Source organism: Bos taurus, chromosome 4 (genome assembly GCF_002263795.3).
Source record: "Bos taurus isolate L1 Dominette 01449 registration number 42190680 breed Hereford chromosome 4, ARS-UCD2.0, whole genome shotgun sequence".
Taxonomy (NCBI): domain Eukaryota; kingdom Metazoa; phylum Chordata; class Mammalia; order Artiodactyla; family Bovidae; genus Bos; species Bos taurus.
The window spans coordinates 57,246,292-57,273,037 of NC_037331.1; the positions used below are offsets into that span (position 1 = coordinate 57,246,292).

General features: G+C 38.0%; 2 protein-coding genes across 4 annotated transcripts in view; one reads left to right on the plus strand and one right to left on the minus strand.

Annotated features, from left to right (window-relative positions):
• LRRN3 (leucine rich repeat neuronal 3) overlaps positions 1-15,770 on the minus strand; it is a 41,623-nt gene extending 25,853 nt beyond the window's left edge. Inside the window, exon 1 of the mRNA XM_002686810.7 lies at positions 15,394-15,770. The gene's annotated coding sequence lies outside the window, so the exon portion shown is untranslated. The remainder of the gene's footprint in view (positions 1-15,393) is intronic.
• IMMP2L (inner mitochondrial membrane peptidase subunit 2) overlaps positions 1-26,746 on the plus strand; it is a 961,484-nt gene that overhangs the window by 485,081 nt on the left and 449,657 nt on the right. The gene's annotated exons all lie outside the window — the stretch shown is intronic.

Consider the following 26,746-nt stretch of genomic DNA (forward strand, 5'->3'; position numbering starts at 1 on the left):
TTTATAAACTTTTGTGGTGTTTTGTTCTCATCTGTTCCTTTCCACATGCTGTCAGGAATTAGCATTCTATTCTTTGGCTGCATAATTTCTGAGTTTCATATATAATGTTAACTGGAATACCTAGATGGCAGAATTATAGAAGGCTGCTGTTGAAAAATGAAGATTATTTGACATCAGTTGTGCCATTTTTCAGCATATTGACCCATGAATTCTTTGGTTTATCTCATGGAGAGGAGTCAAATTAATTTTTATAGGGCATTTTCAAAGCTGTTGTGACTCTTACTTGGAAATCCATAATTTCAGTCTACAGAGATGGGCGTGCTTTTGTCTCCATGAATCCTTTGCTGTGGAAACAATTGCTTTAGGCTGGAACTGTTGGAAGTCTAAAGGCCCTGCTTTTGCTCTCTGTATCCTGGCAAGTGGGCTCACATTTTGGGTCCAACTTATTTCAAATAGCTATTGTACTTCCTCTACCTTCCTTTTATCTTTTCTCCTTTCTTGTGTATAAGGCTCTTGCCTTTACTTTCTTCCTCAATATTCCAGAAGTCACGATCCCCTCATCCTGAGGACATTTTGCCTCTGCTTCCAATGGAATTAGAGCCTGAGTACTTGTGTGCATAGTTTTTAACTTGATAGTAATTTGATAGGTAGTGCAGCTTACAACTTATTAGGATACACTTGTATCTTTTCCCTTGCTGCCTGTTGGCAAGTCCTTCACCTTTTCTGTTCCTAATAACAATCTTCCTTTCTCCTACATTTAATAATCTTTAGCATTTGTTCCAAAGAGCCACAGCCTGAAAAGACTAGGTGGGGGAATTTATGATGAGACATTTCTAATGTTTAGCACTATTTTAAACAATTGTTGGCAACCAGATGGAGTAGTTTCACTTAAAATATCCCCTCCTTCCTTTTAAAACTGCTATCAGCAGCAATTGAAGTGATGGTGTGCCTTACTACACTGACAGCATAAGGATACATGAAGATGTATAAACTTAGAACATTAGCAGCAGATGTGAAAACATTTCTAGAACTAAAGATGGCATTTGGTAAATCTAAAGGAGATGGCAGCAGACATTGTTTTATTCTCTAGAATAATTTTGAATTGCGGCTTAAAGCACTGTACATTTACGGGAAAGCAGGACATAGAGGGAGAGAAAGACAATTGCATGACCACTGTCTCATCCTTACCTGGGGTTTCATCATTTCCCCTCTACGAAACTAGCTCAAGCTGTGACAAATGGAGATGTGTATGCGCATGCATGAAGGAAGGAAAGAAGGAATTCTTCAATAGCAGGAGACATTTTTCTAGCAAATTTGGCTTTCAGAGTGGTTGCTTGAATATAGGCTCAAACCCAGAGATACGAGTAGTGTTACACTTGGTAAGTGAGAGTGAAATTGCAGCCTTTCCTCCAAACCCATATTACAGGCGTGTAACTTTACTTTTCCTACTTTGCCCCATGTTTAACCCCAATACTACTACTACTTCTTCTTTTTATTTTGATATGGAACATTTTAAAGGTCCTTATTGAATTTGTTACAATATTGCTTCTGTTATATGTTTTGGTTTTTTGACCACAAGGCATGTTGGATCTTAGCTCCCCAAACGAAGATAAAACTCACACACCTTGCATTGGAAGATGAAATCTTAACCACTGGGCCTCCAGGGAAGTCCCTCCCCAATACTTCTCAAGTAGCCAGTGCAAATGCTTTCTCATATTCTCTTGTTCTCTGGCACTCTCAGCTATGTTCCTTAGAGGCAGCCTAGTGATTAAAGGATCAGACACGGACTCTAGTTCTTCTTCTTCCTCTGTCAGTGATTTCTCATCTATATAAATGGTGGTGGATAATAGTACCTATGGGCTTCCCTAATGGCTCAGTGGGTAAAGTCCACCTGCAATGCATGAGACAGAGAGGCACAGGTTTAATCCCTGGGTCAGGAAGATCCTCTGGAGGAGGGAATGGCAACACACTCCAGTAGTCCTGCTGGAAAAGTTCCATGGACGGAGGAGACAGGCAGGCTACAGTCCAAAGGGTCACAAAGAGTCAGACACAAACTGAGCAACTGAGCACAAACACAAGCACAATAGTACCTACCTCAGAGGGATGGTGTGAAAATAAAATAATGCCTTAGAAGTTCTTAGTTAAAAAATGTTAATATTAACTGCTTGGGAAACACAGTAATTACTATTCAGTTCAGTTCAGTTCAGTGGCTCAGTCGTGTCTGACCCTTGCGACCCCATGAACCGCAGCACACCAGGCCTCCCTGTCCATCACCAACTCCCGGAGTTCACTCACACTCACGTCCATCGAGTCAGTGATGCCATCCAGCCATCTCATCCTCTGTCGTCCCCTTCTCCTCCTGCCCCCAATCCCTCCCAGTGTCAGGGTCTTTTCCAGTGAGTCAACTCTTCACATGAAGTGGCCAAAGTATTGGAGTTTCAGCTTCAGCATTGGTCCTTCAAAAGAACACTCAGGACTGATCTCCTTTAGGATGCATTGGTTGGATCTCCTTGCAGTCCAAGGGACTCTCAAGAGTCTTCTCCAACACCACAGTTTAAAAGCATCAATTCTTTGGTGTTCAGCTTTCTTCATAGTCCAACTCTCACAGCCATACATGACTTGGAAAAACCATAATCTTGACTAGAGGGACCTTTGTTGTCAAAGTAATGTCTCTGCTTTTTAATATGGTATCTAAGTGGGTCATAACTTTCCTTCCAAGGAGTAAGCGTCTTTTAATTTCATGGCTGCAATCACCATCTGCAGTGATTTTGGAGCCCCCAAAAATAAAGTCTGACACTGTTTCCACTGTTTCCCCATCTATTTCCCATGAAGTGATTACTATTACGAAATTAATAAGTCATGCATGCATGCTAAATTGCTTCAGTCATACACTACTCTTTGTGACCTTATGGACTATAGCCTGCCAGGCTCCTCTGTCCATTGCGTTCTCCAGTCAAGAATACTGGGGTGGGTTGCTATGCCCTCCTCCAGGGAATCTTCTGGACTCAGGGTTGGAACCCAAGTCTCTTATGTCTCCTGCACTGGCTGGCGGGTTATTTACCACTAATGCTACCTGGGAAGTCCATTAATACTCAAAATAATGGTCAAATTAATTTAGAATTTATTGTAACTTAAATTTAGTTTAGAGGTGGCGATGTTGGAATAGGAGAAGTAGCAGAGCAAAATAGAGCTACCTGAATGACATTAGGCTGATTTGCATTAGAGGTAATAGAATTTTACTTGCCTTGCAGTTTGTTTGTTTGCTTTTTATCCCTGTGAGAATAATTCTTAAAATTCAATATAGTATTTGTTACCTCAGTTCTATGGCATGTCTTAGAAGAAGAAAAATTATTAGAAACCAGGTACAAATAAACACGGCTAGACGCTGGTAAAAACTATTAACAGTTGGCAGATGTTAAGAAAAAGTCCAGTGTTGGTGTGTGGGCAAGTATATACGTATGTGCCTGAATGCTTGTATTAAGTTGGCTTTGAAATTGATAGAGTACTAGAAGTACAGTGGTTAAATATAAATCTGCAAAAATCCTAGCATAACTTTTTTGAGATGATGGGATAGGACAGCGGTCATTTCTTAAGATATGGTTATACTTGGGGGGAAATAAATCTTAAAGAGATTGTTAGAATGTAACTTAAATGTCATTCATTAGTACTTATAAGGAGAAGGCAATGGCACCCCACTCCAGTACTCTTGCCTGGAAAATCCCATGGATGGAGGAGCCTGGTAGGCTTCAGTCCTTGGGGTCGCACAGAGTCGGACTGAGTGACTTCACTTTCACTTTTCACTTTCATGCATTGGAGAAGGAAATGGCAACCCACTCCAGTGTTCTTGCCTGGAGAATCCCAGGGACGGAGGAGCCTACTGGGCTGCCATCTATGGGGTCGCACAGAGTCGGACACGACTGAAGCGACTTAGCAGCAGCAGCAGCAGCAGCAGTACTTATAAGAAGGATTTTTCAAATGAGAGAAAATAAAAACTATATCTGAAGTCATTTTGATAAATGGACACTGTTCTTTAAAAGAAGTTCATGTTATCATTAGCAATTTAAACATTTTAATTTAGCAACTCAGGACTTTAAGTACTCATTAATCGATACCATGCATTCTTTTGGAAGAAAATCTATGATAGGATTTTTAGAAAAAGTTAAAATATAAGTTTAAAATGAGATTTGTAATTTCAAAGATTGTAATTATTTTGTACGTTACAAAGCTTCTTAGGTCCCAGCAAAGAGGATTAAGACAGAATGACCTAGAGGCTTTTAAATTTGGGATGGAATATCCAAAAGTTGTAGACATTTCCAATAAAATAACACAAAGAACTGTATCATTCTATTTCCATTTTGGATAATTATGAAATTGGTTTTTATGTGGTTGCCATTTTTTTAATTTGTGACTTTCCATTTAATAATTTCTCTCTCTTATTTGATTTAAAAATGAAACAAACAACTCTTCAGCTAAAACCACTTTAGAGCACAAATTCAAAATCCGGGTCCCAAGTAATTAACATGCTTGATGCAGAGCAGCAGCAACACATTAATGTCAGTAAAATGTCAATCTAAAGAGGCGTCTTGAGGAGTGACTGTATGATGGCATATTGGGCTTCTGCCAGACTCCAGCAGCAAAGAGTTGTACAAATACGGGCCCTTCCCAGGGAAGAAACTGCTGGGTTTCTCTACAAGGTTGAGTTTGGGAACTTTCGGTCATAATGGTGCTTAAGAAAAGGAATGATTTGATGGGAGCATATGGTCCAGTCTTTTTGAAGTTCTGCCATCACAGTCAGTGTGCTGTGAACTAACTGCTGGGCAGGATTGAATCACCTGGCTTCTGGTTCCAGTTATGTTTTGAAGTAGTGAGGTCACTTTGAGCAAGTGACTTAATATCTGTAAAATCTCTTTCAATTTCATGATTCTGTTATACCAGATCTGACTCCTTGTATTCTTCAATGGAATTTGAAGGCAAATGCAAAGGGAGTGTAGAATTGATTCATTAATGATGCCAGCGGTGGCTTCTGGGTACCCCTCAGTACCAAGAAATGACTATAGGTAGTGCTCCTCTTTAGACTGGAGACTCTTCTTACCACAGTCTCACAGGCATATTAACTAAGAATGTCTACTTAAACATCTCAGTCATATCCCTGTCAAGCAAACCCCTGTCTCATCTAGCTCTACCCTATGCTTGGTCTTTTCTTGGGAAAAATACAACACAATATACCTACTGCATGTATATTCTGTATACATTCAAGCAAGTAGTTGTTCATCAATAATAAGCAATTTTTCTAAACTAAAATAAAAATGGCAGAAAATGAACAATGAAAAAAGATTTGAATCTTTAACCACTTGTTCTGAAACTTTGAAAAATCATTAGGTGTCACTCCTAGAGATTCTAAGATTCTGTGTTAAACATAAACACTGTGAATTTGATGTCAATCATCACATTTACACCTTACTGAAATTTCCTTTAATGTTAAAAGTGAATCAAAATATAAAAATAAATGTATATGTTACATCTAGGCACTATGCTTCAAAATACTTTTGGAATATATGCCTTGTAAAATCTTAATAGAATGACACCTGTTAAGATGAGAACATTTAGATAGATATGGTTCTGGTTGTTGTATTATATACCAGCAAATAAATGCTGTACATAATTTCTTATGCATATCTCAAGGTTCTTTTCATTGACTTTGGATGCATTCTTAGTCATTGATTATATAGCCATGATGGGGCATGTCTAAGTGAATGACTAAATCATAAATTATTTTAGAATATCTTTCCTTTCAAAGATTCATAGAACTCTCTATCAAGTAAGTAGATAGAGTGGTACATTGATTTATAATTAAACATAATTATCTGAAAAGAAAAACCTCATGCTTAAGTGAAGTTAAGATGGGAATATACTACTACCACCTTCAGGGTTGGGTGGAAAGGAGAGTGGGGACAGGATGTGGTGGTTGAGGAGGAGTTACTATTCTAGATAGGAAAACATTCTTTGTGGGGCAGATTTGAATTTATAAGCGTTTGTCATTTTTCCTGGGTGTATAGAATGTAGAAAAATATAAAGAAGTTTCAAATAGTTCTCAAATCTGGTAAGCTATATTCAAGGGGGCAGGATATGGTGGTTGAGGAGGAGTTACTATTCTAGATAGGAAAACATTTTTTGTGGATTAGATTTGAATTTATAAGTGTTTGTTGTTTTTTCCTGGATGTACACAATGTATAAAAATATAAATAAGTTTTAAATAGTTCTCAAATCTGGTGAGCTATATTGAAGGAGGAAGGAAAGAGTTGAAATATTTTTCTGCATGGTCAGTTTGCAAGGTATTTATGACCTGGAAAACTTCCCTTATTTTATTCCTTATATCCATTCCCTAAAAAATGGTAAAGATCTTAGATGTTCACAAGTCCTTTTGGAATTCAACTATAATCATTTTTTTTCATTACACTTTTGAAATTGCACAAATTAATGGTAATAATCAAATAGAAAATCTACAAGTAATAATTTTCTTTTAGATTAGTTGTATTGTAATAAGGGCTATTATATTGTTCAAGAAATACTAATTGAGTCAGACATGTGCTAAAACTGAAGTTTGACTGATTATTATATGTTTTCTGAACTTTGCTGAGAAAATTACTACTATAGAAAGAAACTGTTGTTGAATGCTTCTGCATGAAAAGTAAAATGCTTCTCAAAGGAGAAATATATTATGCTTATTCTCATTTATATATGTTATGGGAGGCAAATAGCATGATTTTAAGAGTCAAACATTCAGGATTCAAATCAGGACCCTGGTACAATGGAAAATTGGACAAATGCTTCCCCTTCCTAAGCCTCTGCTCCCTCATGGAGCTGAGATATTAGGTGAGATGAGGTATGTAAAAATCTTAATGTTGAATAACTGTTGGCCAGCATCCCCCCTTTCTCCTCTTCCTCCTCATCATTACGTATGAATGTAAGAAATAGCAGGAAAAAAATTTTTTTTTAAATTAATTTAAAATTCTAAAAATATTTTATTTCATATCTGTTAGGTTATTAATGATGCACAGATATTTTACCTTTTATCACCTCCAGCTTAAATTCATTTTTCAGTTGCCTAATGATAATTTTTTAAAAATAGTTGACTCTGACAAGAAAAGACAGCTGAATGTGAGCTCTTTCAACATTATTCTTTATCATTGGGAGAATCCTCAGTAACATTTGGCCCTAATTTCACATTCAGCTTTTTCTGTGTAGGACAGCCAGATTGAAGGACTCCCCTGATAGTTCTTTGAGGAGGTCACTCAGCGAGAAACTCTGAAGTTTTGCAAAGAGCTGGGATAGAAGAGTTTTGCTGAAGTTTTAGGTTTGGCTCAGCATGCCCTGTTTGGAAAATGGATTACAGCTTTCGTCAACTATCTTTACAGAGCTAGGAGCTTACTGATGATGAGGAGGACTGATTAATTTCATTGACAACTGATGGTCATACTAGCAGTGAAATAGAGTTCAGACTGTTTTGACCTTCTTTGTTTAAAGGAGAATGCATGAAGAAAGGAAGGATCCACAGACTGGAACTGGACCCCAGAAGGCTTGTTATAAATAATGAAAATTGAGACTTACGGACTAAGCTTTGTATTTCTTCTTTGTGTCGGTTATTGTGCTGGGTGACCTCAGTTAAAGAAGCATGTTGAGTTCTACTTGATGGAAAAATGGTGAAGGAAGAAGACTGTAAGCCCATAAGGTGCCAGTTAAATAATCTGGCTGTGCACTGCAGCAATCATTTTAGTTGAGCAAGTGGATGATACTCAAATACAACTAAGTAAATCATCACTTTTTTCTCAGAAACAAATAAAAGAAGAAAATGTGAGTGAATGCTGCCAATAGATGATACCCTAGTATAAGAAGAATGCATTCTGTGAAATGCTAAATTGGGAGATTGTATTTGGATAGAGAATCTGAGATCTGGAAGGCAGTGTAGACCAGTTATATTTAGGTAATTCCAACAAGGAAGCAGTGTTGCCTGGTGTACAAAGGCATGATCTTTACAGCCAAGCTGTCTGTCTTTAATTAAGTGAGGCAAGTTGCTTTTTCTTCACTAAATCTTATTCTCTCAGTTGTAAAGTGGGATTGATACTAATTACTATTAGAATAATTACTAATAATAGTTTGATATGATTATTGTGAGGGGTAAATGATAACATGCCCATGAAGTGTTTAGCATTGCTGGGCACAGAAAATGCCTGTGTGCAGCATAATAAATGAGTTCTGCTAATATCATGATCATTTCCTTAGCCAGTAACGATTATCAAAGAGACATAATGCAATTTTAACTCATAAGGTCTCTGCTAACAGTATTTTAGGTCATAAAACATGTAATTCTTCATTCCTTTGGCCATTTTGTCCTATAGCAGAAGACTGTGACAGACACAGTTTGTAGTATAAATGAAAAATGAGACTTCGGTATTTACATGGAATTTGCTTGCTCATTAAAAGTAAAGTAACTGATTAAGGAGATGGCACTTTGGCAAATGTCTCATTGATTTTCAAAAGTTTGCTGAAACTCACTTTATGACACTCTTTGAGCAGCTGTAGTGTCTGTGTAAAAAAATGTGTGGATGATCAACTACAATAAGTGGAACAGATATAACTTATATGTTTGGTAAGTGAATCAGCTCATCTATTCACACAAAGAATTGACTTGGATGAATAGTCTAAGCTCTATCTTATAATGGCATTTTATATGCTTTTCATTCAAATAATTATTAGGAAAATAGTGTCCAAGTTTTATAAGTGCTTAGAATATATTTCTTTTTCAGATATAGCGGTTGCATTGTTCTTTTCATTCCATGCTCTTGCATTTTCTCTTCAGTGATAACAGCATTGCCACCTACTTTCAGGTTCATTTTCACCTGCTCTTTTGTTTTACTCTCAATGCCTTAGGCATGCGTAGTATAAGGCCATTAACCCCTTGGTCTTGGAAATCAAAATACCGTTTGTTTAGATGTAAATTACCTCCTACCACTACTGAAATTTCAGAAAAGTCCATTATGATCCCATATTCTGTCTATTTGGTGTTTCTGATTTTTTTATTTTTCTGACTGATTTTTCAACAAAATTAAATACGGAGCCCAGAGACATTGTTAGCAAATAGCAATAAGACTGGTATGTCTCAGGCATATGAATAAAGCGGTGAGAATAACAGTCTAATGACATAAAGGCCAATGTGAATTGTATCTCAGAAAATACATGTCTGTTAACATTTTTTGAGTTTTTATTTTGTTTTGAAACAAAAGTAAATTTCTGACAATGTAATTTAAATGCCTTGACCTTTCAATGTGATGAGACTGAAACATATCATGGACCAAATTTTATCAGTGGAATAAATTTGCTGGAACATTTGCCCTTGTTTCTTTATAGTAATTTTATTAATATAATTTCCTAACTTTAGAGAGCATTGTAATAAAGCTCATTCCAGTCCTCTCTACCACAATGCCTCTTTAAGTATTTCCTGGAATCAAAGTACTCAATATTACTTTTGCCACTGCTAAGTGTTGTGAGTCCAGAGACTTCCTGAAGGCCATTGCTTAGCCATGGCATATTAGCAGGCTCAATCCCAGGGGAATACATTCTCCCATTCCTGGAGTCATGGCTTTGTACAAGTCAGGAAACTGCCTCCTCTCTCACTCCTCAAGGAATTAAATCCCAGAGGTTTTAGGCCTCTGGGAAGAGAAAATATTTCTTGTTGATGCTAAGCCTTTAATTGATTCAGTGGGTCATTGGGGAGTCCATGGGCCTTTTCAGTGCAGACTTGGAAAAAAGTGGTGATGTTTACACTCCTTCCTAAACAGAGTAGCTATTATGTGTGGAATGCTTTACTTTCTGAAAGTAAAGCTTGGCAAGATAACCTTTGGAACATGTGTTTTAGGAATTTTCATTTATTCCAAGGATGACATTACTTATGAAAGATAAAAATCTCCCTCAGGGCCCTCAGAATAATCTGAATAAATTTACTGGCATTTTGAATTCTTAGTGTGCCATTTTCTCTCCAAGACTAACTAGAAAAGAGATGTCAAACAGGCTGCCTTTCTAATAGACGTTATCCATTGGTGGTGCTTCAAACGACTTTGAAGACTTTGCTCATAATTTTCCAACAATCTTGAACACGCCTGAAAAACTTACTCATCACATTTTATCCAATTTTTGATACCTTTGCCAAGTATCTGTTTATCAGAGCGCTAATGCTGTCAGACAAACATATGGGTGAGTAGGTTGAAGACATGCAGTCTTTTCCTCCAAGAATAGAGGTTGGTTGTGTGTGTGTGTTTCTTTAATTTATCTTGGGCATTTTATTAGCTATGATTTAAATTAAGAAGTGCAGATTTTTAATTGGAATGATCTATCCACCCATACTGTGGTATGGTGCAAAGGGCACAAATCTTGAAAGGATTAGGCTAGAGTGTGATTTCAGAAAAAAGAGAATGGACATTTACTGATCAGCTCACAAAGAGCCAGGTACTGTGATTGGTGCTGTGCCATCTTTGGAGTCAGGATACCCACACCCTCCATGTGTTAGTTCCCTTACTGTGTGAGGTCTTTAACCTCACAGAGCTTCATTCTTCAGTCCTACAAGAAAAATGATCATCATCATTACTCCCCCAGCAGGTTGTTGGGAGGAAGAAACGTCATTTACTCTGTATACAGGATAGTTCTAGAGGAGTCACGATTACTGTTTTTTTTTTTTTTTTAAATTTATTCTCCTTTATTTCCCCAAAGTTTTAAAGTCAGTTCATTACTATTATCTTAGCAAAATTTGGAGAGCACACCGAGAAAGAAATTTGCTAAGAAGAAAAAAAATAGGGCTGTGAAATTAAGGCATTAGCTTATTGTCTACAGTGCTTCTCACCCTAACGATGGAAATGGAAAAGTAACGCAGAATGGGGGAGATGGCGAGATGAAGGTAGGTATAACTATTCTGAGCATCTCCTCTGTGAGGTGCAGAAGCAAAACATGAGAATGGACACTGCATATAAAGAGGACACCTGTAAGTGCCTTAAAATATTACAGTTAACCCAGTAAAAGAGGATTGGAGAGTCTCTTCAGAATTCCTGGGAACTCTGAATTATAGTAGAAGACCAATAGCTGAATAGGTGAAGGATAGCAGCATTATTATTAAGATGTTTTAAAACCAGGGCAAGGGTCTAATTTTTATGACTCATTACAGAATACAGTAGACTATATCCCAAAGGCAGATTATGAATTTGAAATATTGGTTGTGAGATACTTCAATCAAGTGAAGTTGCTCAGTCATCTCTGACTGCGACCCCATGCGCTTAGCCTGCCAGGCTCCTCTGTCCATGGAATTCTCTAGGCAAGAATACTGGAAGCCATTCCCTTCTCCAGGGGGTCTTCCCGATCCAGGGATCAAAGCCAGGTCTCCTGCATTGCAGGCAGATTCTTTACCATCTGAGCCACCAGGGAAGCCCGAGATAAATAGTTATTGCTTCTATTGTTGACTATCTGCTCTAACTTTAAGAGTACTTGATTATCTGGAGAAAAATCTACTTAAGGATTTTTTTGGGGGGTGGGTGGGTGCTCATATCTATCAGCCTTTACTTATACTTTTTAAAGAATATTATCTTTGGAAGAGGGTGTAGGCAGATCTTTAGCAGACTGTTGGAGGGATCACTGTAGGGCTTCTGCCCTAGACCTCCATAAAGAGCTGAGTGTCTTGGGGTAAAGATGTTAAACCCTTTGGGCCCCAGTTTCTTCACCAGTGAAATGAGCATATTAGAGCCTTTTCCGAAGGTTGTACTACTATTACATGAAAACCTCTTCCCCGTCTTCATTTCCCCACACCAAGGTTGAGTAATGTATGTTTATGAATGACACCTTAAAAAATAGCCCTCAGTTAAATACAAATATGACAATTATGCAAATATATAATAATAGATAGCCCAGTGGGCACTGCATTTCTTCACAAAGTTTGAGATGAGCATTTGGAATCTCTGCTCCCTAGTCTTAACAATTTCTAAACAGCGTCTGCCGAGATTTAGTTCTACTCCTCTCATCAACATAAAACATTTGTATTTCTCCCTGTTACTTCTTTATCCTCTGGCACCACCTACTTTCTTTATGTGAAGTTTGATTGCCTTTTAGTTTGTGGCTGAGGGAACAATTGCTGTCACAATCTCCTTGCTAGGTGTCCATCCAGACATCACTTCATCAGGAGAGAGGCAGGAAGGTGTTCACTGCGCTCTGCGCGGGACCTGTGTTCAGTTGCTACAGTGAGAAGCATGCCTACGTGCTGGTCGCGTAGCCAGCCTCAGAGAGTTTTATCTTTGGCAGTGTGGATAAGATGCTGATCTGTTGCCTCATGTGTGCCTGCTTTATTCAGTTGCATGGGACCAAGGAGTGACACCTGAGTGGGTAAACCTTCACATCCAGGTCTCCATGGTCCATTTAGGTGGCTGCAGATGTGTCCAGTGTTTATCCAGACAGGTCGGGGCAACAATATTTTAAATTATTCTTTGGGGGCATCTTCACTGAAGCTAGAAATGGGGACTCATTTTTTTAGCATGCAACTAGCTTCCTTTTAAATGATCTCCTTCAGATTCCCCAACAAATATCTCATCTATGACCATCTTCAAGGGCTGCTAATTAAGTAATACTATTTCATTTACATAAGTGTTAGTTTGTAACTCAGATTACAAACCTTTCTCTTCAACATAATTATTTTGTAGTAAACATCACAATGTCACTTTACAAAGGCATTTTGCACCAGGAAAAATTCAGAGTGGAGGAGAAGAAAGTAAAATATTAAACCATTTTATGACCAAAAAAAAAATAGAGTTGGTGTAAAAAAGAACAAAAATAATAAAATATAATTAGTGAATTATAAGTTGATTATGGTTTTCATAGGTCCATAAATTGCTGGCTTAAAAAACTGATAACATGGTGTTTTAAGTCATTAACAGCAGTAACAACAACCAAAGGTAAAAATTCCACCTACTCATCAGCATTCTAACTCAGCGTGTTGCCTGTGACAAGCAACACTCTGAAAAGATGGTCCTTTGATGCTTGTCTTGCCAGAAAGCTATTATTTTTGGTATAGCTACATGATGTGGGGAGACTGTAGCTTAGTCTTCCAGGCATGCTGATATGTCCATCAATTGGCATTGGTAGATGCCAGTCAGATCACTAAACTCCCTGGCACACACTGAGTGACAACCCTGGGGGCCTGGAGTGATGGTATCTCTCAGACTCAAGTGGGCACATTATTGATCTCTGTAATCCACAAGATATGTATGTGAGCTTTACCAAGGTTAAAGAGTGAATCCACTGTTCTTAGGTGTCATTGATTGTAATTTTAAAAGAGGTTGGGTAGGATTTAAGAATGTATGTGTTTGGTATGGAAAGTTTCCCCAGAAAAGGTCTGAGAAAAACTGAAATCAATACTGCAATGCTACACTATACAGGAGTTTGAAATCTGGAGGTTGAATATCAGCTTCAGGCTTTTCTCTTGGCTAGGAACTTAGGAGGTCCCTCCAAAATATCAGATCTGTTCTGTGGCAGAAGGTACACTCCTAGTAAATAGCAGAAAAGCAAATGCTACACCTTTTCCTCTTTGTAATAAATCATTTTGTTTTTCTATAGATTGCGTGTGGCATTTGAGGCAGAGCAAGCAAGCCTGCCGATATTTCAAGCTAATCCTTCAGCATCTTTCATTTTTCACTCTAGGCAGGAAACCTCTTCTTAAACTTGTTCATTTTACAGAGGGAAAATCGAAGCCTATGGCATGTTGTCAGAGCTGCTTTACTGTCATCATTTACAAAGGTCACTGGAATTAATTGACTTCTTACATTACACATTGTAAAGTGACTCATTTTTGACACATTAATGGGAAAGTGGCAGGATCTAAGTGGCTGGTTATTGTCTTTTGCTTTCGGCTCATATTATAAACTAGAAAACCAATAATAACTCTGAAATCACAGTGGTAGAAAAAAATAACCTGCAGTTCAAAAGAAGCAGTCTCCATTAACTATTTGGTTAGCTGAACTAGAAGAAGGAAGGAGAGCGAGCTCCTAGAGATAAAATGTAAATACTTGGTTTCTTTTACTGTCTTTACAGGATCCTTTAAGGGGGGCAGTGAATGTTTCCATGAACATACTCATGTTCTAAGTAGCTGGCTTCCTTTTACATGCCTGGAAGTATAAAGTAACCCACACTGTATTCCATGAATCATCACCGCATGGACGCTCATAGTTTACTGAGAGTAATTCTGTCTCAAAGGCATTGCTTCTGAAACTAAAGAGAAATACAGGGTGTAAGCAGTATTTATTGTGAGAGGGCACAGTATGTTCTAGGTAGGTTTTGTGAATCCTTATTTCTTCCTTTTTTTTTGTTTTGTTTTCACATTGTCCCCATTTCACTAAATGAAGAAGGTTCGACTCATTCTCATAGCTTGCTTTCACGAAAATTAGAGGCACGGAAACAAGGACATATTGTTAAAAATGAATAAATTAGAGGTGAATTAAGCCTGCTAGCTGAGTAAGAGCAAAGGGAATATAGCAGTTCGTTTGAACAAACAATCTTCTTAAATAGGAGATGTACTTTAAAGCCATCCTGCTGCGATCCTGTTAATTACCAAAGAAGATTAGAACTCTTCTGGTTCATGGGACCCTTTTACCTAGAGTGTGTCAGTTGCAGCTGCATTAGCAATCAGACATTTGCACTGTCCCTTCAGACCAGTGAGGGGATGTTATTAAAGGGAAGTCCTTTACCCCAATCTGTAAGATGTAGCCTGGCAGAAATTCAATAACTGTTTGTGATATGCTCTTTTCGCCACTCTGCTTAGTGGTTTTACTCTTGACTTAACAGCAGCATTTGCCTTTATCTCCAACCACTAGGTGAAAAGGGAGAAAAATGCCCCATCTCTGAGGCTGGTTTCACAGCGCAGAATGATTTGTGATCTGCTTTTCATTCAAATAATGTGAAGAAAAAGCAAAAATCCCCTAGCCCCTCTCTTCGTCTCCTTTTCTCCTCTGGTCTTCTCTCTTGCTGTCCCCTTTCTCTCTCTCTCTCTCTCTCTCTCTCTCTCTCTCTCTCCCCTTCTCTACTCCCCCCAACCCCCAGCACTGCTTTTTCTCTCCCACTCACATCCTCTGATGGGCGTTCAAGCTAGTAAAATTCATGCTGGAGAATCCCACAAACACAGCAAAGCATACACAGAGCCGGAGGGCTTTTGCATTTGAATTTCGTCTCAAAAGTGAAATGGAAAGAAAACTGCTCTCAGAATTCACACAAGAAGACAACATCAAAAGAGAATTTAAGTGTTTAAAAAAAAAAAAGCATCAACTGAACAGGAAAGAGAGCATATTTAAATAGAAATGTATATTTCAAACTTACCCTGCAAAAGCGTCTCAGTGCTACACCCTCTTCCGTGTCCCTGCGTGCTGGATTCCTCAATTCCTTAGTTGCAATAATCACATGGTTGTGTTCTTGCCCGGGTGGAAATTGGTGCATATGTGTGTGTACCAAAGTATACACAAACGTGTACTATAGGTATTCACACGACCAAGCGAGCTTATCTCTGTATTCTAAAATATAAACGAAGGCGAGAGGTTACAGCGAGGATTCCTTCTTTTTCCCCCGAACTCTTTCTCTCAGTCAGCGGCAGGCTGAGCCTTTCAATCCAGTGAAGAGAGATCCTAGGAGCTGGCTTTATTTCTCCTGGTTTCCATGGTGGTTAGTGGTGCGTCGTTCACCCGATCAGTTGTCACACTGACATGGTGCTGCCTGCTCAGCGGTCATTAATAACTGAACACCCTCCACTCCCCAGAGAGGAGCCAATCGCTTCGGACTGCCAAGATGTAGCACTCGCAGCTGCTCGCGTCTGGTTGGCTGAAACAACCTGTCTGTTCTATGACACTGCTGCTTAGGATACAAATAAATGAAACAGACTTGCTTGTTTTCTTAGGTATCATTCCCTCCCTCCCTCCTTTCCTTCCTTCCTTTCTTCCTTCTTTCCTTCCTTTTTTTTTTTTCAGAGAGAGGGATTTTTGACAAGTTTTCTCATTTTGGGGTTCTCAGTCGCTCAGACACTGTGTTTTCTCTCTGAAAACAGCAGGGCACATTACTAACAAGGATTTCCCAAATATTAAAAGCACCTGGGAGAGATGCAGAGCCTCCAATGACTCCTCTGAGAAGTTCACCAAAGGCAGTATAATTTAAGAACAGCTTGAAATTGTTTTGAGTGGCATTTGGTTTTCTGTAAGTCCTACTTAATTTAGGATATGCGTTTGCTGTTCAATAATCTTTATTTTTTTTAAGCAATGGCTTTTCTTACCTGGAATGACCAGTTTTTTGTTTTTGTTTTTGTTTTTTTAAGTAACACATATATTTGCTTCACTACCTTTCAGTACATTGGCATATTAAGGGGGTATATATTCTTCCAGTTAACATTCAACCACTTCTCCTTATGTGATGAAGTTAATTTGCCAGCCACATATGAATGAGTACATGTTCCATGGTGTTTGTGTGTATGTGTGTTTAGAGTGTATGTTTTACTACTCTGGGAAAGCATTTCTCCTGAAATAAAATTAAATCCTCGAGAAAATGATTTCTGTTTGTTCTTAGACTTGCTAAGTCTGAACTTATATTTACCAGAAAAATATACTCTGTACACATATGTAAAACACTAAATTATCTGAAATTTAGAAAAGAAACACAGCAAAGCATACTACTACTACTACTAAGTTGCTCCAGTCGTGTCCGGCTCTGTGAGACCCCAGAGACGGCAGCCCACCAGGCTCCCCCGTCCCTGGGATTCTCCAGGCAAGAACACTAGAGTGGGTTGCCATTTCCTTCTCCAATGCACGAAAGTGAAAAGTGAAAGCATAACGGTGTTTATTTCTACAAGGACATCTATGAGCAAATAGACAGTTTTTCAAAATGCATGTGTTAAAACCTTAATTAGCATACTAGAGAAACATTTTGTTGAAAACAATGATACATGAGGATTAATTTAGCAACAGGTCAAAAACAGCATAGATTCATGACTCCAGCCCTAGTTTTGAGAGACTACCCTCTAGTGGAACACAAAGAAATGGCATTTACATGTTACTGGATTTACTGGGGGTGGGGATGGGGGCAAGCTTCACATCTAATTACTCCTTAAGTGTTTATTGAAATGACATAGACCAACAGTTTACATTTATTATAATTGTAATACCAACTTTGTTTCTAACTACTAAATATTTTCGCTCTGTGGTGTTCTTTAAAATGTTCCCAAATGTTTGTTTTTTTTTTCCTTTTAAGAAACTGTATTCAAATAATTCTTAACCTTTTGAATAAAACTAAGTTCAAGAAAAAAGTAGCTTCTCCATTAACCTAATAGCACTTATTTCAGAATTTTACTGCAAGATTTTATTCTTTACAGTAGGCAATCTAGCACTTTCTCTGTAAATGTTAGGAATTTGTAGTCCAGTGTTGGGGATGTTGTGATACACTGTGTCTATACTTAATTTAATGTACTTGTGATAATAGTAACTCCCCCCAGTTTTATTCTCTCCAGCTCCAGTTTCTTGCCTATTCAAAATAATTTCACCACTGGCAGATTTTTATTTTTACCTATGGAAAACTTATATTAAAACTGTGTTAAATACTTGAAAAAGGAATTTGAGTTTTATACCATTGGTTCCTTAAGCATTTCATTTTGGTTGATTGGTGTTGACCATACAATTGACAAATCCAATAATCAAACCAAGTATAATGGCCTCCCATAATGAGAGTGAGTAGTGACAATCAAGCAGATAGATGATTAAACTACATTCATGGTTTATAAATAAAACCAACAATTGTAACTATTATAAATTTTAGTCTCTTTCAGATATCAAAAAAATCTAAGTTTTAATTTAGCAAGAGTGGAATATTTTAAATGCTACCTTATGCTCTATCATAGGAAGTTGTTTTAACTTCCTTTGATTACCTTTTTTGACATGTGGGAGATGAGATGGCTTTTCTTGCAGTTGCCCTTTTTGTGTAGGTACATGATAAGTTCAAAAGATTTCATGGGACATTAGAAATGAGATTTCAGTGTGAGAGAAAGTAACTGACTTTGGATGAAAAGATGAGGATTTTGTTTCTTGGCTGTAGTTTTCTTTTTGCTACAAGAACAACAGCTGCTGAGTAGAAGCACTGTATGTTTTAGATTTACTTTTCCATTGCATCAATCATTTATTAGTAATGAGAGGTCTCCAGAAAGACACATTAAATTATTTAATTATCATGTCTACGTAATACAGTACCATGTGAAGACTTTAAATTGTGACAGGATGAAGATTTTAGGGCTTATAGCATGATTGTGAATGGTCATCAAATGAGAAACATAAAACTTTTAAGCTCAAATGCCTTGAGTCCTAAAGTTTAAGAGACTTAATATGTATACACATCTGGTTAGAGAGAGCAAGACTAGAACTCGCGAGGTCTTTCAGGATTTTTCTGTTACATCACCCTCTCAGTTCAGTTCAGTTCAGTTGCTCAGTCATGTCCGACTCTTTGCCACCCCATGGACTGCAGCACGCCAGTTGCTCCATCACCAACTCCTGGAGTTCACTCAAACTCATGTCCATTGAGTCAGTGATGCCATCCAGCCATCTCATCCTCTGTCCTCCCTTTCTCCTCCTGCCTTCAATCTTTCCCAGCATCAGAGTCTTTTCAAATGAGTCAGTTCTTCGCATCAGGTGGCCAAAGTATTGGAGTTTCAGCTTCAGCATCAGTTCTTCCAATGAACACTCAGGACTGATCTCCTTTAGGATGGACTGGTTGGATCTCCTTGCAGTCCAAGGGACTCTCAAGAGTCTTTGTCCAACACCACAGTTCAAAAGCATCAATTCTTCCATGCTCAGCTTTCTTTATAGTCCAACTCTCACATCCATACATGACTACTGGAAAAACCATAGCCTTGACTAGATGGACTTTTGTTGGCAAAGTGATGTCTCTGCTTTTTAATATGCTGTCTAGGTTGGTCATAACTTTTCTTCCAAGGAGTAAGAGTCTTTCAATTTCATGGCTGCAGTCACCATCTTGCAGTGAATTTGGAGCCCAAGAAAATAAAGTCTATCACTGTTTCCCCATCTATTTGCCATGAGGTGATGGGACCGGATGCCATGATCTTCGTTTTCTGAATGTTGAGTTTTAAGCCAACTTTTTCACTCTCCTCTTTCACTTTCATCAAGAGGCTATTCTGTTCTTCTTTGCTTTCTGCCATAAGAGTGGTGTCATCTGCATATCTGAGGTTATTGATATTTCTCCTGGCAATCTTGATTCCAGACCCTCTCATCTACTGAATGATTGATAGATTTTCTGCTTTTTCTTCTTTTCCTTATTCTTTTTTCCCCCTTATTTTGTTTTTTTCCCCCTTTAGAATCCACTGCAAATACACTGTATTACTTGCATATGCATGTCAGCTACCTCAGAATAAATGTATACAGGGTTTCCTGAATGAGTACTTAGTTCTAATGAACATGTATTGAAATAATTTTAAACATAAATGAGTAATTGTAGCCCTTAAATTATGTTGACAGAGTTCTGCCTATATCATCAAATAAGAGAATATATGGGTACAATAAATATTTATTTGTTGATTTAATGGTTGAATTTAAGTTACTCGTTTGTCAAGGTTTATTGCTATTTCATGGACTCCTAGACAGGGTTTGCCTGTGAGCTTTCGTTAGAGAAGTAATTTATGTAGTGAATCAGCACAGCTTCTGGAGACAGACAACCTGGGTTGGAATGCTGACTTTGTCACTTTCTAGTTTTGTGACCTTGAGTACAAATGTAGCATCTCTGTGTCTCGGTTTCCTCCTAGGATTGTTTTGAGAATTAAAGTAGTTAATATATATAAAAGCTTAGAAAAGTATCTGAAACATAGTAAGTCTAAGTGGATGTTTGAAATCACCATTACTTGTCATTATTATCATTGTCATAGTCATCATTATTTGTTCCACTGTGTCCTTTGGGGTGCCCTTTCTACCTTCTATTCTAAGTCCTTGCCTTTCACTTATCAGAAATAAGTTAGTTCAGTTCAAATGCTGCTTCCCCCATGGAATCTTCTCTGACCCTCTAACAAGATATGATCTCTCATTTGACCTATACTAGCATTCATTATCCCTCCTATGACATCACTTTAAAAAAATACATTATAATTGTTTCTGTAATTTTGCTTTATAGTTTATAAGATTCTCCAGGAGGGACGGTCTATATCTTATTCAATTTTAGTATCCATAACATGTAAAAATTGTTCTTTCATAGTATTTAAATTTTAAGAGTTACTTAATCTTCACAACATCTCAAGATATTTTTATCCTCATTTGACAGTGTAGAAACATTGGCTCAAAGAAGTTAGGTTACTTGCTCTAGTGTCCCAAAACTATTAAATAATGGAGCTAAAATTTGAACTCGGTTTGGTCTGCCTTAAGAGTCAAGGCTCTTTTTACTGCACAGGGCACTCAGTATTCATTTGCAAAATAAATGAATGCTTGATTGATGACTGAGTCAACCAATTAAATGTAGTTAGCAACAAGGGATGCTAAAAATAGAAATACTATTTTTAAAAGGGAATACATTTTATGCACTAGACAGAGGATGTTTTTATATAGTTACTGTTGTTGAGTGTTAATGACAGAATTTTGTATTGCTGGCACAATTTGAGAATTAGAGCACTGAAGAGATGAAGTGCCTGGTTGGAAAGATGAAGTGATGTGTTAAATACATGTGAATGGCCATTGATGAAGGGTGCTGACACTGAGCAGAGAAGATCTTCAGTGGCTTGTCCTTCCTCCTCTGATTCTATAGCAAATTTGCTTTTAAGTTGGAAATAAGATGAAACGTGAGGAACTTGCTCCTTCCTTTATTCTTTGCTTTCAGGGGATTGACTTTAACTTCTTCTCTAGACATGTGAAAAATATTGAGAGAATAAAATACACTTTTTAGAAACTATATAGCAGGGAAATAGGTAAGTAGCCTGATAGGTGGTTTTCAGGTTGCACAGAAATAACTGAAAAGGAATTTATCAAAAAAGAAAATATTCTAAACTGTTTGTAGTAGTTATCTTTGATGGGATAATGGTTGGATTTTGTTTTTGATAAAGTTCTGACCTGTATATGGCATCATTTTTAAATGCATGTTGATGTATGGCAAAACCAATACAATATTGTAAAGTAAAAAAATAATAATAATAATCAAAATAATAAAAAAACTGAAGTATAGTTGATTTACAATATTGTGTTAGTTTCAGGTGTACAGCAAAGTGAAGTGGTTCAGTTACGTGTGTGTGTGTATGCTTTTTCAGATTATTTTCCATTATGTATTATTACAAGATATTGACTATAGTTCTCTGTGCTATACAGTGGGCCCTTGTAGTTTATTTTACTTATAGAAATGTATATCTGTGAATCCCAAATTCCTAATTTATCCCTCCTCACCCCTGCCTTTAATAACCATATATTTGTTTTCTATGTTGGTAGGTCTATTTCTGTTTTGTAAATATATTCATTTATATTAACTTTTTAAGATTCCACATTTACGTGATATCATACGATATTTGACTGTTTCACTAAGTTTAATGATCTCTTGCTCCATCCATCCATGTTGGTACAAACGACATTATTTCATTCTCTTATGGCTGAATATTTCATTATATATATAATGATATATATATATATATATATATATATATTGCATCTTCTTTATCCATTCATCTGTTGATGGGCATTTAGGATGTTTCCCTGTGTTGGCTCTTGTAAATAGCACTTCTATTTACATTGTGGTGAATGTATCTTTTCATATTAGAGTTTTCATCTTTTCTGGATATATGCCTAGGACTGGCCTTGCTGGATCACATGGTAACTCTATTTTTAGCTTTTGAGGAATCTCCATACTGTCCTCCTTAATGGCTGCACCAATTTACATCCCTACCAACAGTGTTAGGAGATTTCTTTTTTTCCCACATTATAATGAGTGGTTTTATTAACTTCTTTGCTTCTCAGACTTTCTAAGTCAATGTTTAATTTTTCTTTGAAAAAAATATAGATATTTCTTTTAGGGTGAAATTTTGCTTCTATATCTGAAGCTGTATTGTTTAGTGAAATATCTAACCTTCTTAACTTAGTATTCAATTCTACCTATGATATAGCAATTTAAATAGCAACACGATAACAATAATAATTCAGTTCAGTCACTCAGTTGTGTCTAACTCTTTGCGACCCCATGAACCACAGCACACCAGGCCTCCTTGTCCATCACCAACTCCCGGAGTCCACCCAAACCCATGTCCATTAAGTCAGTGATGCCATCCAACCATCTCATCCTCTGTTGTCCCCTTCTCCTCCTGCCCTCAATCTTTCTCAGCATCAGGGTTCTTTTCAAATGAATCAGCTCTTCACATCAGGTAGCCAAAGTATTAGAGTTTCAACTTCAACATCAGTCCTTCAAATGAACACCCAGGACTGATCTCCTTTAGGATGGACTGGGTGGATCTCCTTAAAGTCCAAGGGACTCTCAAGAGTCTTCTCCAACACCACAGTTCAAAAGCATCAATTCTTCCGCACTCAGCTTTCTTTATAATCCAACTCTCACATCCATACATGACCACTGGAAAAACCATAGTCTTGACTAGATGGACCTTTGTTGACAAAATAATGTCTCTGTTTTTTAATATGCTGTCTAGGTTGGTCATTACTTTCCTTCCAAGGGGGAAGCATCTTTTAATTTCATGGCTGCAGTCACCATCTGAAGTGATTTTGGAGCCCAGAAAAATAAAGTCAACCACTATGTCCACTGTTTCCCCATCTATTTGCTGTGAAGTGATGGGACCAGATGCCATGATCTTCGTTTTCTGAATGTTGAGTTTTAAGCCAACTTGTTCACTGTCTTCTTTCACTTTCATCAAGAGGCTTTTTAGTTCTTCTTCACTTTCTGCCATAAGGGTGGTGTCATCTGCATATTTGAGGTTATTGATATTTCTACTGGCAACCTTGATTCCTAGTTGTGCTTCCTCCAGCCTAGTGTTTCTCATGATCTACTCTGCATATAAGTTAAATAAGCAGGGTGACAATATACAGCCTTGACGTCCTCCTTTTCCTATGTGGAACCAGTCTGTTGTTCCATGTCCAGTTCTAACTGTTGCTTCCTGACCTGCATATAGGTTTCTCAAGAGGCACGTCAGGTGGTCTGGTATTCCCATGTCTTTCAGACTTTTCCACAGTTTATTGTGATCCACATAATCAAAGGTTTTAGCATAGTCAATAAAGCAGAAATAGATGTTTTTCTGGAACTCTCTTGCTTTTTCAATGATCCAGCAGATGTTGAAAATTTGATCTCTGGTTCCTCTGCCTTTTCTAAAACCAGCTTGAACATCTGGCAGTTCATGGTTCACATATTGCTAAAGCCTGGCTTGGAGAATTTTAAGCCTCACTTTACTAGCATGTGAGATGAGTGCAATTGTGTGGTAGTCTGTCGATTCTTTGGCATTGCCTTTCTTTGGGATTGGAATGAAACCTGACATTTTCCAGTCCTGTGGCCACTGCTGAGTTTTCCAAATTTGCTAACATATTGAGTGCAGCACTTTCACAGCATCATCTTTTAGGATTTCAAATAGCTCAACTGGAATTTCACCACCTCTGCTAACTTTATTTGTAGTGTTACTTCCTAAGGCCCACTTGACTTCACATTCCAGGATGTCTGGCTCTAGGTGAATGATCACACCATCGTTGATCATCTGGGTTGTGAAGATCTTTTTTGTACAGTTCTTCTGTGTATTCTTGCCACCTTTTCTTAATATCTTCTGCTTCTGTTAGGTCCATACCATTTCTGTCCTTTATTGAGCCCATCTTTGCATGAAATGTTCCCTTGGTATCTCTAATATTCTTGAAGAGATCTCTTGTCTTTCCCATTCTATTGTTTTCCTCTATTTCTTTTCATTGATCACTGGGGAAGGCTTTCTTATCTCTCCTTGCTATTCTTTGAAACTCTGCATTCAAATGGGTATCTTTCCTTTCCTCTGTTGCTTTTGGCTTCCCTTCTTTTCACAGCTATTTGTAAGCCTTCCTCAGACAGCCATTTTGCTTTTTTGCATTTCTTTTTCTTGGGGATGGTCTTGATTCCTGTCTCCTGTACAATGTCACGAACCTCCATCCATAGTTCATCAGGCACTGTGTCTGTCAGATCTAGTCCCTTAAATCTATTTCTCACTTCTACTGTATAGTCATAAGGGATTTGATTTAGGTCATACCTGAATGGTCTAGTGGTTTTCTCCACTTTCTTCAATTTCAGTCTGAATTTGTCAATACGGAGTTCATGATCTGAGCCACAGTCAGCTCTCAGTCTTGTTTTTGCTGACTGTATAGGGCTTCTCCATCTTTGGCTGCAAAGAATATAATCAATCTGATTTCGGTGTTGTCCATCTGGTGATGTCCATGTACAGAGTCTTCTCTTGTGTTGTTGGAAGAGGGTGTTTGCTATGACCCGTGCATTCACTTGGCAGAACTCTACTAGGCTTTGCCCAGCTTTATTCCGTATTCCAAGGCCAAATTTGCCTGTTACTCCAGGTGTTTCTTGACTTCCTACTTTTGCATCCAGTCCCCTCTAAGGAAAAGGACATCTTTTTTGGGTGTTGGTTCTAGAAGGTCTTCATAGAACTGTTTGAATTCAGCTTCTTCAGCGTTACTGGGCGGGGCATAGACTTGGTAGATGCCATTTATTGAGTTCTGTTCCATGAGTGCTTCCCAGGTGCTGCAGTGGGAAAGAATCCACCTGCCAATGCAGGAGATGCAAGAGACATGGAAGATCTCTCTGTGTCTGGAAGATCCCCTAGAGGAGGAAATGGCAACACACTCCAGTATTCTTGTCTGGTAAGTCCCATGGACAGAGGAGCCTGGCAGGCTACAGCTGGTGGGGTTGCAAAGTCAGATATGACAGAGCACACACACAACATACACAGCAACTGTGCCAAGTTGACTGTTAAGAGTTTTTCATGAATTGTCTCTTTCCGTCCTCCCTATTAGAATACCAGGTAGCTAATACTCCCATTTTACAAATCAGAAAACTGAGAGCTGAGTGTGCAAAATCTCACAATAGTTGCTTATTAAGCAGCATCAGCAATTGAACCAAAGTCTGTCAGACTCTAAGGCTGACATTTGTGACTACTGTGATCACTAACTGTGATAAGTTTCCCATATTCCTGTCCAGTCATTGTCTCTCTTCCTTATTCACATCCTATCCCTCAGCTACATCAAGTGCCTCATCATTTCCTGAAAGTATTTTTTGTGTTGGATTCTTTGCAGTTTATTTATTCTTAATCAGTTCTATAGGGCTTCTGCTCAAAAATCCCATCTTTTAAGAACCTCCAATGGCACCCTACTCCAGTACTCTTGCCTGGAAAATCACATGGATGGAGGAGCCTGGAAGGCTGAAGTCCATGGGGTTGCTGAGGGTCGGACATGACTGAACGCCTTCACTTTCACTTTTCACTTTCATGCATTGGAGAAGGAAATGGAAACCCACTCCAGTGTTCTTGCCTGGAGAATCCCAGGGACGGGGGAGGTTGGTGGGCTGCCATCTATGGGGTCGCACAGAGTCGGACACGACTGAAGCAACTTAGTAGCTTAGTAGTAGTAGTACCTCCATCTCAATGAGATAAGTATCTCCTTATTTTATCATAGCTTAAATTTAGTTTTTATTGTTATATTTCTCTTATTTCTAATACATACTATCTTTTACAGTTTAATTTTTCCTAAACCTTGATAGTAAGCAACTTGAAGGTAGAAAATATGTCTTATATGCTTCCTATATTCAATAGTGCATTTACATATTAAAAATCAATGTTTGATTAATTAAATTCAATTGAGTGACTGATGGAGTAATTGACTACTCTCTCCTTTGTGCTGATTTTGTTCTAAGCATTTGAGTAAAATCAGAGAATTTTTTAGTTAAACAAAGCCTGCCCCTCAGGGGTCAATTTTGTCAGATCAGTGACTTCAGTTACAGTTGAGGTTATTCATAAAAGAGCTCTTATTTATGGGAGAATAAAGTGCATGTCTTGGCCTGACTGCATTTTACTCTTTTTTGTTGGTGGTGGTGGTAGTGGTGGCTACTTCCTCTTTTGATCTTCTTTGATTACTTAGTACATATTAAACACAGTTGGGGTCAAATAGCCACTAAGATTCATGCAAGTTCTAGGCAGAAATTAAACTCCAAGAACCAAATGGCAGGTAAATTCATAAAAATTCTAGGCATAAATTAAGAACCAAGTTGGCATGAAATAATATTTTGTACAATATTCTTTGGTAAAGTCTGTTGGTATTTTCTTACCTTTACATGAGTTCTTTTGTAAAGGGGACTAATGAAAGGTGTAAGTTTATGTCTAAGCAAGAGATCAAGACAGTGATTTCTGAGCAAGAGAAAATAAACTTTTTTGTCAGTAAAATATTTAGGCATAATGGCACCCCACTCCAGTACTCTTGCCTGGAAAATCCCATGGACGGAGGAGCCTGGTAGGCTGCAGTCCGTGGGGTCGCTAAGCGTCGGACACGACTGAGCGACTTCACTTTCACTTTTCACTTTCCTGCATTGGAGAAGGAAATGGCAACCCACTCCAGCGTTCTTGCTTGGAGAATCCCAGGGACGGTGGAGCCTGATGGGCTTCTGTCTATGGGGTCGCACAGAATCGGACACGACTGAAGCAACTTAGCAGCAGCAGCAG